This window comes from Anas platyrhynchos, chromosome 3, assembly GCF_047663525.1.
Source record: "Anas platyrhynchos isolate ZD024472 breed Pekin duck chromosome 3, IASCAAS_PekinDuck_T2T, whole genome shotgun sequence".
NCBI classification, from domain to species: domain Eukaryota; kingdom Metazoa; phylum Chordata; class Aves; order Anseriformes; family Anatidae; genus Anas; species Anas platyrhynchos.
The window spans coordinates 79,563,256-79,576,352 of record NC_092589.1 but is presented as its reverse complement, the minus strand read 5'-3'; the positions used below and the strand labels follow the sequence as shown (position 1 = coordinate 79,576,352).

General features: G+C 34.5%; 1 protein-coding gene and 1 long non-coding RNA gene across 2 annotated transcripts in view; one reads left to right on the top strand and one right to left on the bottom strand.

Moving 5' to 3' along the window:
• FUT9 (fucosyltransferase 9) overlaps positions 1 to 13,097 on the top strand; it is a 110,411-nt gene that overhangs the window by 56,341 nt on the left and 40,973 nt on the right. The gene's annotated exons all lie outside the window — the stretch shown is intronic.
• The window catches only part of LOC110353048 (uncharacterized), a 45,267-nt gene that overhangs the window by 29,993 nt on the left and 2,177 nt on the right, over positions 1 to 13,097 (bottom strand). The window contains exon 2 of the long non-coding RNA XR_005264581.2: positions 195 to 318. This is a non-coding gene — a long non-coding RNA (uncharacterized lncRNA). The remainder of the gene's footprint in view (positions 1 to 194; positions 319 to 13,097) is intronic.

Genomic DNA, 13,097 nt, shown 5'->3' with positions numbered 1-13,097 from the left:
TTTTCTCCCATTGTTTTTCTAAGATGTTAGTCAGCCTACTTTGCTATTCTACCAGCTTCTTCTGTAATGAGTTTCACAGGACTACCATTCCCCGCTATTATTCCAGTAACATTTCTCTGTGTGGCTATAAAGCATGCCAATTTCTACTGCTCTCTCTTATCCTTAGTCACTACTTAGCTATAGATTTGTTTTACCTTTTTGATCTTTCTCATAAATCAATTCCTCCAGGACTCTTTATCGCTTTTCTTCCATTTCCTGATCTTGCTCTGTTTTCATCAATATCCTCTGAAGCCTTGATGTCCAGGATTGTGTCCTCCCCTGAGTGGTACAGAGAGATATTGCCTCGTTTTATTTCTTTCTTATGATGCATCTTCAAAACACCTCTTTGTTACACATTATTTTATTTGAGTTTATTTATGAATATCTTAACATGAAACGGTGTTTTAACTACAAAAGCAGCTAAATAAATCCTGAACTGGAGCGTATTTTCTTAGTTTTCTGGTAACCCTGAAAATTCCAGTAGCTTGTATTGTCTTCACCATGGATCATAGACTTGTTCTTTCCTTTTCAATGTAAACAGTGTTTGCTTCTTGCCTGGTCAAACATGTTAATAGCAACTGAGAAGAATGCTTCAAGAGCAAGCATAGTTATGCTGATGAAAAACTGAGATAGCAGTGTTGACTTTTCATGACCATTTAACCTGAGTCTTGCACAAGCTCTATTTCAGATTCTAGACACACTGACAAAATATCTGAGCTCACAAAACTAAATCTCAAATAAACTGAAAAAGAAATCTGTTTTTTGTTTGTTTGTTTGTTTGTTTGTTTGTTTTTCCATTCAGGTTTGAGCAATAGCTGATATTTTTAATTTTTAATTTTTTTTTTTCTTGGCATGTCATAGGATTCTAATTAAAATTTGGCTTCAGTCAAAGTAGAAACGCATAAAGACTCCAAATGAAAAATATTCCAAGTGACTATCATCTTTAGATGTTCAACTTCTGCCAGACTTTCCAGTCTACAATAGGTCTTATCCATGATCATAGAGGATGGCTATGTCAAAGCTCTGAGTAGAAATTAGAACAGTTGGGTCTCTATTTTGTTCCAAACACCATTCATCCTAACCTGAATCCGCTGGCCAGAACAATGTTTTTCTAAAAGTCTATTTGCATCTCATTCATTTTTATTTCTAGAGAACATCTTATTGGAAAACCTGAAGCTGATCCTGCTGCATCTTTGAAGAGATTACAGTAAGAACACTTTACTAGTTCATAAATGAGGACCGGACAACCTCAGATGGTCAAGTGAATGAAGTAAAGCTGAAAGTCGTACAGTGTATCACAAAAGGAGGCAAAAATAATGCTAAATTGTTGTCAATTCTTCTACCAAACCTAATGAAATTACAGTAATTTCTTCCAAATTTGAAGTGCTATCCAAGTATTCCATCCTCTCCTGTTTTAGAGCTGTTTGCTGCTATCCATTTAACACATAACAACAGTACTTTCTCATGAGCTCCAAACCTCACTGTTGGCCTCACTTTGCTCAGGTAGTGTTTAGTTTCTCCTAAAGCTACCAGGGATGTGTGCTATTGATCAAGAGTGTTCATCAATGACATATTTATTATCTAGCTTAAAAGTGTTTGAAATCACAGCTTGACAATTTGGAGAGTGACTTTTCACTCGGACACATGATGACAGGACAAGTGGGAATGGTTTTAAACTAAAAGAGGGGAGATTTAGATTAGATACTGGGAGGAAATTCTTCACTCAGAGAGTGGTGAGGCACTGGAAATTGTTGCTTAGAGAAGTTGTGGATACCCCATCCCTGAAAGCATTCAAGGCCAGGTTGGATGGGGCTCTGGGCAACCTGATCTAGTGGGTGACATCCCTGCTTATGGTAAGAGCATTGCAACTAGATAATCTTTAAGGCCCCTTCCAACCCAAGCCATTCTATGATTCTATGAGTCACTGCCTTTTTCTATGCATAGAATTATTACTTTTTAGTGAAAATAAAAATATATATATATATCAAATATAATTTATCTTTATTAACATTTATTTTCTTCTGCTTGGTACTATTTTATTTTATTTTATTTTATTTTATTTCATTTTATTTTATTTTATTTTATTTTATTTTATTGTGTTTCTGTGCTGTTTTATGTTTTATAGCACATCACATGAATAATGGTCATATGCCTTGCACCTGATTGTTTCTTTGCTCAGATTTGCTGGAACATTTGCTGGAAAGTTTCCAGTGTTACAAAGGCAACAAATAATCTTCATAAAATAGAACAGATGGCAGGCACCTTTGTATTTATTACAGCATTGTTGCTTTAGAAATCTACAGGTGCTAAGAAAAAGATGGAGCTTCATTCTCTGAGTCTTGTATCTGTTGCTTGTTTCATACTTTGTTAAAAACTATGGTAAATATGTCATATTTTTATGACCCAGTATCTTGGGTTTGTTTGTACAATTGCCTGTATACTTCTATTTTACCACTTAGTTTAATAAGAATATTGCAGTTTCAAAAGTAATCTTAGAATGGCAGCAGACAAAAAATCCTATCCTGGTATATGTTCACAAGTAATGAACTCATATTCAGTTAACATCCATCAAGTTGCTGAGAGTAGTCATGAGAATTGAATAAGATTTTCTTATCAGAGAATGGTTCTTACGTTTCTAATGGTTCTTATTGGTTCGTGCAAAACAGGATAGACCCAATAGAATCATAGAATTGTTTAAGTTGGAAAAAAACCCTCTAAAATCATCTAGTCCAACCTTTAGCTTAGCACTGCCAAGTCCACCATTAAACCATGTCTAAATCTACACATTTTTTTGAAGACCTCCAAGGATGGTGACTCAACTAGGCAGTCTGTTCCAATATTTCACAACCCTTTCAGTGAAGAATTGTTTCCTAATATCCAACCTTCCCCTCCCCCCCCTCCCCCCCAGCACAACTCAAGGTCATTTCTTCTTGTCTTATCACTTAGTGCTTGGGAGAATAGACCACCTCGCTACAGCCTTCTTTAAGGTGATTGTAGAAAGTGATAAGGTCTCCCCTGAACCTCCTCTTCACCAGGTTAAACAACCCCAGCTTCCTCAACTGATCCTCATAAAATTTGTTTTCTAGACCCTTCATCAGATTCATTGCCATTCTTTGGACATGTTCCAGCACCTCAAAGTCTTTCTTGTAGTGAGGGGCCCAAAACTGAACACAGTATTTGAGGTGCAGCCTCACCAGAGCCAAGTACAGGGGGACAATCTGTTCCCTAGTCATTCTGGCCACACAATTCCTGATACAAACCAGGATGCTGTTGGCCTTCTTGGCCACCTGAGCACACTGCTGGTTCATGTTCAGTCAGCTATTGACCAATACTCCCAGGTCCCTTTCCACCAGGCAACTCTCCAGCAACTCTTACCTCAGCCTGTAGCATTGCATGAGGCTGTTGTGCCCAAAGCACAGGATTCAACACCTAGCCTTACTGAACTTCAATAGAACAACTGAAAGAGAAATGGGAGATTATACAGTTCTTAGGATCTAGCTTCCACAGATATATATATATATATATATATATATATATATATATATATATATGTTTACATATATATATATATATATGTTTTGTATATATATATATATGTTTACTTCAGAATGCTGCAATTTGCACCAAATTGGCTCTCATTTACCAAAAAATAGCATATCTGAGTAACAGTATATAAGATTCCCTCCAAATTTGTTATCACCTTGTCTTTAAACCATGAAGTTCAAACACTACTCTACTGTAGACTAAATTGTAAATTCAATCAAGTCATTTCTTTAACTTGTAAGAAGAATATATATATATAGCCAGAGATAAATACATCTGGGCTGAAGATAAATAACTACATACTGTGGTGAAGAACAGAGGAGTTGCCTTAAAGCCACAAGAAGATATAAAGTAACATCATGACATCATGCTAAGACATTTTGAGACTGAAGTAGGAAAAGTTAATCAGTGTGTTGCACAACGAAATGACCACCTTTGGAAGTTCTGCAACATTCATATTTAGTCCAGAGTATTGTTTTCTTATTTGAACCATACTTCCTACAAATGTTCACTCACATAAATCAGTTCTTGACCTGCAAAAAATATACTGAAGAATATTATTTGGGTTGCAAAGCCAAAACATTGTGAGTTAGGAAATGCCTGAATCAGTGCTGTTTGTGAGTCTTCAGTCTACCCTTATGTGAATGTGCATGTTGTCTTTAATTACATGATCACATACTATTTTTCTCAAAGGACCCCTGACTCACTGAACACAACATTTGGAAAGTTCTCAGTGGATAAAGAAAATAAAGAAACAGTCATCCAAAAAGCACTATTATCCTGAAAGAAAGTTAAAGACTTTTCAGACAATAGTACAAAATTGATACAACAGAAATTGATTTTGTCTTGACAGAAATGAAGTGGGTGAATATTCATGAGTGGCCTTAAGGTATATAAATAAAAATAAGAATTTGACATATGGAATTTACTTTGATTGGAATTATCCTGTTTTCCTAATCATTTCTTTAGAATATTTCAGTATTTAAATTCCAGCAAGTTTTAAATAGATCAGGCTCTGTGATTTCTAATAATGTCTATAATAGTTACTCAAATATATTTCTCTGTGCCACCACAAATTTTCCTCCATATTGTGTTTGATAATAAAGATGATCATGCACAGTTTGAAACATATAATAGTAAGACAGCCCAGTTACATACAGAAATTATAAAGTAAGTAATTGTCTGTAGTTGTATTTAATTGCTAAGCAAGAGAAACAAAAGCAGCTGGAGAAACAAAAATGCTGCTAATCTTAATGCTAGGCAATAGTAGGAGAAATATACTCTGGATGAACAGGTATTACCGAAACATGGAGCACTGCTAGAAGATCATTAGACATAGGAAACTTATTCCAATTCTACCTCATAATGTAGTATTTTTCTCTGATTATGATTTATTGTCTTATTTTATGAAGATTATTCACCATCTGGAATAGTGCATAGATCACCAAAAATAGGAGGCAGAAGGCAGGATCTGAAAAAAATGCTATCCACCCAAATACTTAGCTCATTTATTCTAGAAGATATCTTGGATAGCACAAAAGCAATCAGTGCCACCTCCCATGACTTTTGACAATGTCTTCTGAAGACCAAAAATAAAACAAAATAAAATAAAATAAAATAAAATAAAATAAAATAAATAAAATAAAATAAAATAAAATAAAATAAAATAAAATAAAATAAATAAAATAAAATAAAATAAAATAAATAAAATAAATAAAATAAAATAAAATAAAATAATAAAATAAAATAAAATAAATAAAATAAAATAAATAAAATAAAATAAAATAAAATAAAATAAAATAAAATAGAGAGAGAAGCAATGGCTTAAAAGTCCTCTTCTAAACTCCATGTCACTTATGATAGTTTATTATAGGTTTAAAGGTTGGACTAGATGACCTTAGAGGTCTTTTCCAACCTGAATGATTCTATAGGGAGAGCTAGTACATGATATATTCAGACACAAGATCCTTTTCTTGCTATGTGGTAAAGTTTCAGTCATCTGATTGGCATTTTTCTGTATTAAGTGTTTGATTTATGGTAATTTTGAAACCAAGTCTGGTTAGCTATTTCCAAGGATAAAAATGGAAGAAAGATAGTTTCATTATTTTGGGGGGGTTTTGTTTCTGTTTTGGGGTTTGCGGGATGTTTTTGTTTGTTTGTTGTTTGGTTCTTCAAAGTAATTCTTGGAATCGTTTAAGTAGCTCCAAATAACATGGAAGGAAAAAGGCTGAGATTTGATGTTTAGTATCACTGCTGTTGTTATTAACAGGGAAAAGGAAAAGGAAAAGAGAAAGGGCAAGGGCAAGGGCAAGGGCAAGGGCAAGGGCAAGGGAAAGGGAAAGGGAAAGGGAAAGGGAAAGGGAAAGGGAAAGGGAAAAATGATGTGAGAATGCTCAAACTCAGCCAAGTGAAAAAAAAATAGCTTCTCAGAATTTTTAGTTCATAAATGGTTAATAGTGTAGCTACTAACTTCTCTGGAAAATATATTTAAACTGAGAATGTTACATGTCAGACGTATGTAGACTGAGAGGGACTTTCCCTACAATTTCCTCTCCCGTATTCTACAGGTCACTCTGGTCTCTAGCACTGGGAACCAAAAGCGCTAAGACTGTCTCTTTTGTGCATTACATTGTTCAAGCTAACAATCAAGTTGAAGGCTGATTTGAATAAAAAAGAGGCAAGATTAACCTACCTGATATTATTATAGCCATTACATAAAATGGGGATTTATTGGACATTTCTAAGTTATTAGATTCTATGCAAGCCAATAAAGTTCACTTTCATCTGTAACTAATCAGCAGTTTAACTTCCATCATAGACAGACCTGCTCGAACTGATTCATGAGTTCCTGACATAAAGTTTGACTACTGCATCTACAAAGTTACTGTACCTGCTATTGCTACAAAGCAAAGCTCCCAAATCAGAAAGTAAGTTTTCAAGATAATGACTTTTCTGCCTAGCAAAGCAGTATGGTATGAACACACAAAGCAGGTCTAAATGAAAGGAATAAAGAGTGAGAAAGTCATATGATAAGGTTCCTCTGAATGATTTAAAAACTAGGGCATGTAATTCTCATTGGGTTTTCTGAACTTTGGACTCTGTTAGAAAGAAACAAGGAAGCAGAAATGCTCCATTACTTCTGTCTAGTTACTATTTATTGCAGGTTTTGAAAAATATCTATATTAGCTTCTAAGTTGAAATAGCTGTGCAATCTTTCCATTGTGCAGTTTGTAGGCACTTAATTTTGTGGAAAACAATTTCATTTCTGTCTTTCTAGATTCATTCTGAGATTTCTTGTGCACATCTTAATTAAGTCTCAAGTTTTCTGTATTGTTTCCTAACTTCTTTTGGTTTTATTTTGCCTGTAAAGCTTTTGACCTCTTTTGCTCATTCTGTTTTCTTGTCAAATCCAGTTACAAAAAGTAGTTAACTTTGGTTTTCTTTTTTAAAAAAATCTCTAAATAAGCATGAGATTGAACTCAAATTTAATTATTGGAGGTAGGATAAAAACCAGGGTACTTAACAAAACCAGCTACAGAAATAGATTGTTGAAGCAGAAGCGACGTTAGACCTAGACATGTCATGTTATTATTGTTTGAAATCTGAAGCAGCTGAGCTTTGATCCTGCAAAGGTATACTCAGAGACCTGGCTTAACTCACTAAATCAATGAAGCTGTTTGCAATGCAAAATGACAAGCAGGTGCTCACTTTCAGTATTGTAGCCTAAATGTTCATATGAAAAGCCACAGAGTCACTAATGAACAATTTTTTGAGAAGCCATGGAAATCATATTAATTTGAACTCCATGTAGTTCTCCACTTGTGTTTTTTGTCAAAAATTAGAAAGTGCCTAGTTTGAAAAAAAAAAAAAAAAAAGATATATAAGAGACCATAGAGACCAAGAGTCTCTTTTGTTGTAAAGAAATTTGGAGAAAATAAGACAATGGTTGTCGCAGCACTGACTCTCATCATGCTTAATCTCTGTAGTTACCTGCTTCCCTGCTTCCATCTGATCAGTTCTCAGTAGCTTAAAGGTAGCAGACAGGGAGGGGTTAGTAGACAAACTATGAACACAGTTTGAGCAATGAATGGTATAGACAGCAGTTCTGTGGAGAAAAACTTGGGGGTGTAGGTGGATGAAAGACTGAGCAAGAGTCTATAGTGTGCAGCTGCAGCCCATAAAGCCATCTGTATTCGGGGCTGCATCAAAAGAAGCATGGCAAGCAGGTTGAGGGAAGTGGTTTTCCTTCTCTACTCTCATGAGAGTGCAACACTCTAGGTGTTGCACTCGCACTCAGCTATAGGACCCCCTGCACAAGAAGGACACGGACATGTTGGAGTGAGTCCAGAGCAGGGCCACAAAGATGATGAAAGAGCTAGAGCTCCTCTCCTATGAAGACATGCTGAGAGAATTAGGAGAAGAGAAGGCTCTGGAGAGACCTTATAGCAACCTTCCAGTACCTAAAGAGGGCCTACAAGAAAGATGGAGAGGGACTCTTTATCAGGGTGTTGAGTGATAAGATAAGGGGTAGCGGTTTTCTAATAGAAGAAAATCTAAAATCTTCTTTCTAAATAGAAGATTTAGATTATTTATTAAGAAGAAATTCTTTACTATGAGGGTTGTGAAGCAATGGCACAGGTTGTCCACAGATGCTGCAGACACCCCATCCCCGGAAAAGTTCAAGGCCAGGTTGGATAGGATTTTGGACAACCTAATCTAGTAGAAATTGTCCCTGCCCATAGCATAGAAATTTACAGTTCTATAGGAAAATACACACTGGTGCTAGTGAGACTAGTCTGTTTTTTGTTTCACTTTTTTTTTTTTTTAAACATTGCTTTCTTAACTTCTGTCAAAAACATAAAGTGATAAATAATCTTTTTATGAGGGGGTATGAAGTGATAATCTAATTTATGAAGGGGTAGTGAGACTTGAACAGTATGAAAACAAAGAAATCCAAACCAACATTTCATGAAACTATTTGTAATTTCAAAAGTCATTATTTTTTTAAAAAACAATAGTTTTGTTTGTTTGTTTTTAATTCAGTGTTAAGTGTTTCTGTATTTATTCATTCTTCTTCACTACTCCTCTTTCTCTTTCTCATTCTTCAGTACCAGACTATAACAAAATACCAATGGATATTTTTCTCCAGAAAGTTAAGGAACACTTTGATATTTTTTTATTATGGATAAGCTCCTTTCCTTGCCCATTCCATTCATGTATTTGACACAGGAATCTTCTATAAGGCCTACTCTAAAACTTCTGGTAGTGCAGTGGTGTTAGGTAACACAAAGGTTCTTTGACAGTTTTTATAGAGGTGGAATACATTAAATCCTGTGCAGATACACAGACAAATATCCTTTTTGTAATGTAGCTATGTTTTCTGGGTAAGTGTCAAAGACTACACCAGCTTTATCATTCTTTTGGTGGCACAAATCACTTCTAAGTGAATGACATATTAACAAAAGGACAGGTATCTGTTGTTTGGCACTGCACCTTTACAATATTAAGGGCATTTCACTTCAGAAAAAAAGTTTCATACAAGTGGATTTAAGCATTTTATAAATCTCTGCAAGAAATGTCTTCTGCATCTAAAATCTATACTACATCAATTAATCTTCTTAGGTAGATGAGAGAGAAATGTGGCAAAAGTCACTTATCTTGTGGATAAAACAATTTATTGTTTCTAAAGAATAATAAGAGGAAACACTGAGCAGGCAATAGCTGTGAGGTATATAGCTCGCCCTTGTACATACAGATGAAAATTCTGGGGCCAACACAGGTGAGGCTTATGGTATGTAGCACTGTAGAAGTGTAGCAGAAACACATTGCTGCTATATATACCAGAGACAACAGTTCTCAAACTCTAAAATAATTCTTTCCATAAAGCTCAGCCTGTCTTCACTGTTTGCGTAGAATATGTTTTCCCTGTAAGGTCCTGTGGCCTTGGGTAGTTTCTATTCTGCTAGTAAATAACCTGATCACGCAATCCCTATTCAAACAAATCTGGTTTTGATTTTTATTAAGCCCGTTCTGCTATCTGTCATATTTACCTAAACATAACTGCAGTGTCTTCAAAGGATTGAAGATACAGACATGAATGCTGGGCCAATATTCGTCTAAACCTTGAATTGGGAAATGATCATGAATTCTTTATTCAAGCAGAATTTCCTATAAAGAAACTACATTTTTTTCACAGAATCTCTGGAGGTCATCTGGTCCGATCCACCTTCTCAACCAGGGAATCATAATCATTCATTGCCTTCTTTCCAGAAGTTGCAATATATCAAAGGACATATCTAAGTAAAATTGTCATAATTAGCTGAATGATACAAATTGATTACCATTTTTAAAAATGTTGAAAAATAAAAGGGGTATGATCTTACATAATATTATATTAAAAATTTATTTGTCATTTTAGGAACTTTATTAATTTATCCATTGGATACTCAACACAGATAATTTTTAATATATCATGTATATTTTACAATATATAATTTATATATATATAGAAACATTCTATATACATGTATATAGAATTCTATATACATTCTATATATGTATAGAAACATTCTATATACAACTATATATTTAAAATATATATTAGTAGTATATTGGGCATTATATTTAATCCAATATACAGAAAGCTACAATAAGATTGTCCACATTCAGTTATTTAAGTTGATGCTTATTTCATACAGTGGACCAGATGATCTTGAAGGTCTTTTCCAACCTTAATGATTCCATGATTCTATGAGGAAGGTGCCAACAATTTTAGTATCAATAAGCAGGTGCGAAGAAAGATATGTAATGTGACAGCTTTGCCTTTGTCAAACCAAAAATCTGGCACTTGACTCCAAATTGTACCTCTAGACCAATATTCTCTAAATATATACAGAAAGATGATTATGGTCTTAATTTTTTTCCTGTGCTTAACTCTACACATGTGAGTAACAGCTCAGTAGAACTGCCAGCATGCAATTTAATAAATGTTTGTTGTGGTTCCTTTAGAAACTTAGCACATTAAGGAATGGTCAAAGCTTTTCAGTATTTTGAATTGTAAAGAAATACAAAGTGATTCTAGTTATTCATTTATACAAAATGCTTTAAAATCTATTTTAACATAAACAAATGAAAAACATATGAAACATAAAATAAACATGTAAAAACATATGAAAACATAAGAAAAATACAGAGAAATAACAAAAGCAAAAATAGCAAAAAGAATTGAAAATGGAAAAAAAAAATAGATATGACGAATGCCATTTCAGATAGAAGGGTAAATTAAATTATTTGATGTTTTAAAAGTAACAGAGAAAGACTTGTGGTGGAAGTAGATCTCAGCTGTTCTGATGAACAATGTGCATTGGCTGTCAATCCTTTTCTTAAGAATGCTAGGTTGAGGTAGCAGGGTTTTTTTATATATATATATATATAAATAATTGTAATAACAATACTAACAGGTCACGTTAGTCATATATTTAAAAAAAAAAAAAAAGTATATTTTGTGTGCTAGCTGAATTTATAGGAATCAAAAGGTGAAAAATGTTACTGAAAGTGAATCACTTTCAGTTCTTATTAAAGACCACTATGCAGTATAGTGTAATCTTTGTAATAGAACATTTGTAAGTCTTGAGCAGTTTTTCAATAATATTTAAATTGACACTTGAATTTACAGAGATGCTCATTAGGATTTTTTGTCCCCGTGCAAACAAAGAAGTGATCAACAACTATCAAGTTAAGGTAGAAGGGCTTTCAGCTCTCAAGAGACTAGTCCTGTTTTTTATATCATGCAGCCTGATTCCCATCTAAAGGATTTACATAGTATCAAGATTAAAAAAAAAAAAGTTTTCTTGCATGAAGTTGGAAAAAGTTTAATTTTGCACAGGTTTTTCCAGCAGACCAGAAGCAGCCAGGGAGCTTGTCATTTGGAGATGAAGTAGACATGCCAGTTAGTTTGGGTCCAAAGCCCTCCAAATAATTTTCACGTGCTTGTTGCTAAGTTCATAATTAGTTTTGCTGAGTTTAGTGTGACTACGCACAAATTTCAAATGAAAGACAAAAAATAAATCCAACAACAAACATTTCCTACTCTAAATCCAAGGTAGCATCACAGAAAGGTTCTTCTCACAGAACCTCGCAGAAGGTTCTTCTACTCTCAAGTTGAACATTTTAAGGCAATATAACTAGGCTGTCTCTGTGCATCCTCTATGCAGGGAGAATCTACTTATCTTTACAATTATCTCCAGGTCAAACAATATATTTTCTGAGTACCTAAAATAAAGCACATTTGCAGAAAACCTCCAGCACACTCTTTCTCAGTTGAATGTCATAAACACAAAGCTCTGAGCTAATAAGATTTGAAAGATAAAAGCCTTTCGGGGTTTGGTATCATGCTTACTCCTTTTGTCTTTTGTTTTCTTGGCTGACAGGCTGAACCAGGGAAAAAAGAAAAGTTACACACACACACATTATCTTTCCATAATGACTTACTGCTTGTTGGCTTGGACACTTTTCTGAAACCACTCACTCCAATTGAGTGCTGCACTCAAGCAGCTATGTGCCCTTCCCATCATAGGAAGCAAAGACCAGTCAACATCCAGCTTGGTAGCCACATTCAGGAACTGGGCTTCATGTTCTCAGTTTAAGAGAGATGACTAACTACCAAGTGCCTGCTTCTAACAGAAGAAGAGTTGTAGATTCACCCTCCTCTGGACTCATTTAAGCACCAAATTGTTTCACTTGCTGATAGCTGCAAAATGTTCTTCATGCATTCAAGGGAACATGGACAAGGAACAAGGGACACCTGACTTCATATTGCAACTTCACTTTTCAATGCAAATGTTATACTTGGTTCTCAGTGTGTAGGATTTAGGCATTGCAGCATTAAATTGCAGTTGCCTGAGCCCTTTTCTAGTTCTTAAAAAGATAACCCTGAGCACTGCATTCTTCTCTCCTCAATTTTTTTCTTACACTAGAAAAAAAAAAAAAAAAAAGTATATATGTATATATATATAATAATGATAAAAATACCCCTGAGAGTTACATTACAATCAACATACTACAGAAAGAAAAGACATCATGCTACTGAGAAAAGTCAGAATGGAGTAGCCATTTTACTGCCTGCAGAAATCCATAGAAGATATATATGAGTTCTGAGAAGATGAAATTGAAGTTAACTCCTGTGCAGGATTTATTTCAAAAAGTGTTTAAGATGATTTCACCTCAGAGATTAATGCTTAAAATGAAGAGAATAGAAAAGTTGCAGAATGGAAAGCTGATTTGTGAAACATAATTTGGGATGGAAACTTTCAGTTTGAGAAGAGACTGTAGTGTGCTAGGGTAATTGTAGGGCTATTTTGCATTTAGATAACACACCTGTGACTTGGTGGAGAAAACTGATGAAAAAAATGGGTAAGGAAATTATTTAACTCAGAAGCAATGCAATTATTGAGAAATAATTCATACACACAGCATCCCTGGGATTGGTAATATAGGCTCTTTAACTACCTGTTGAG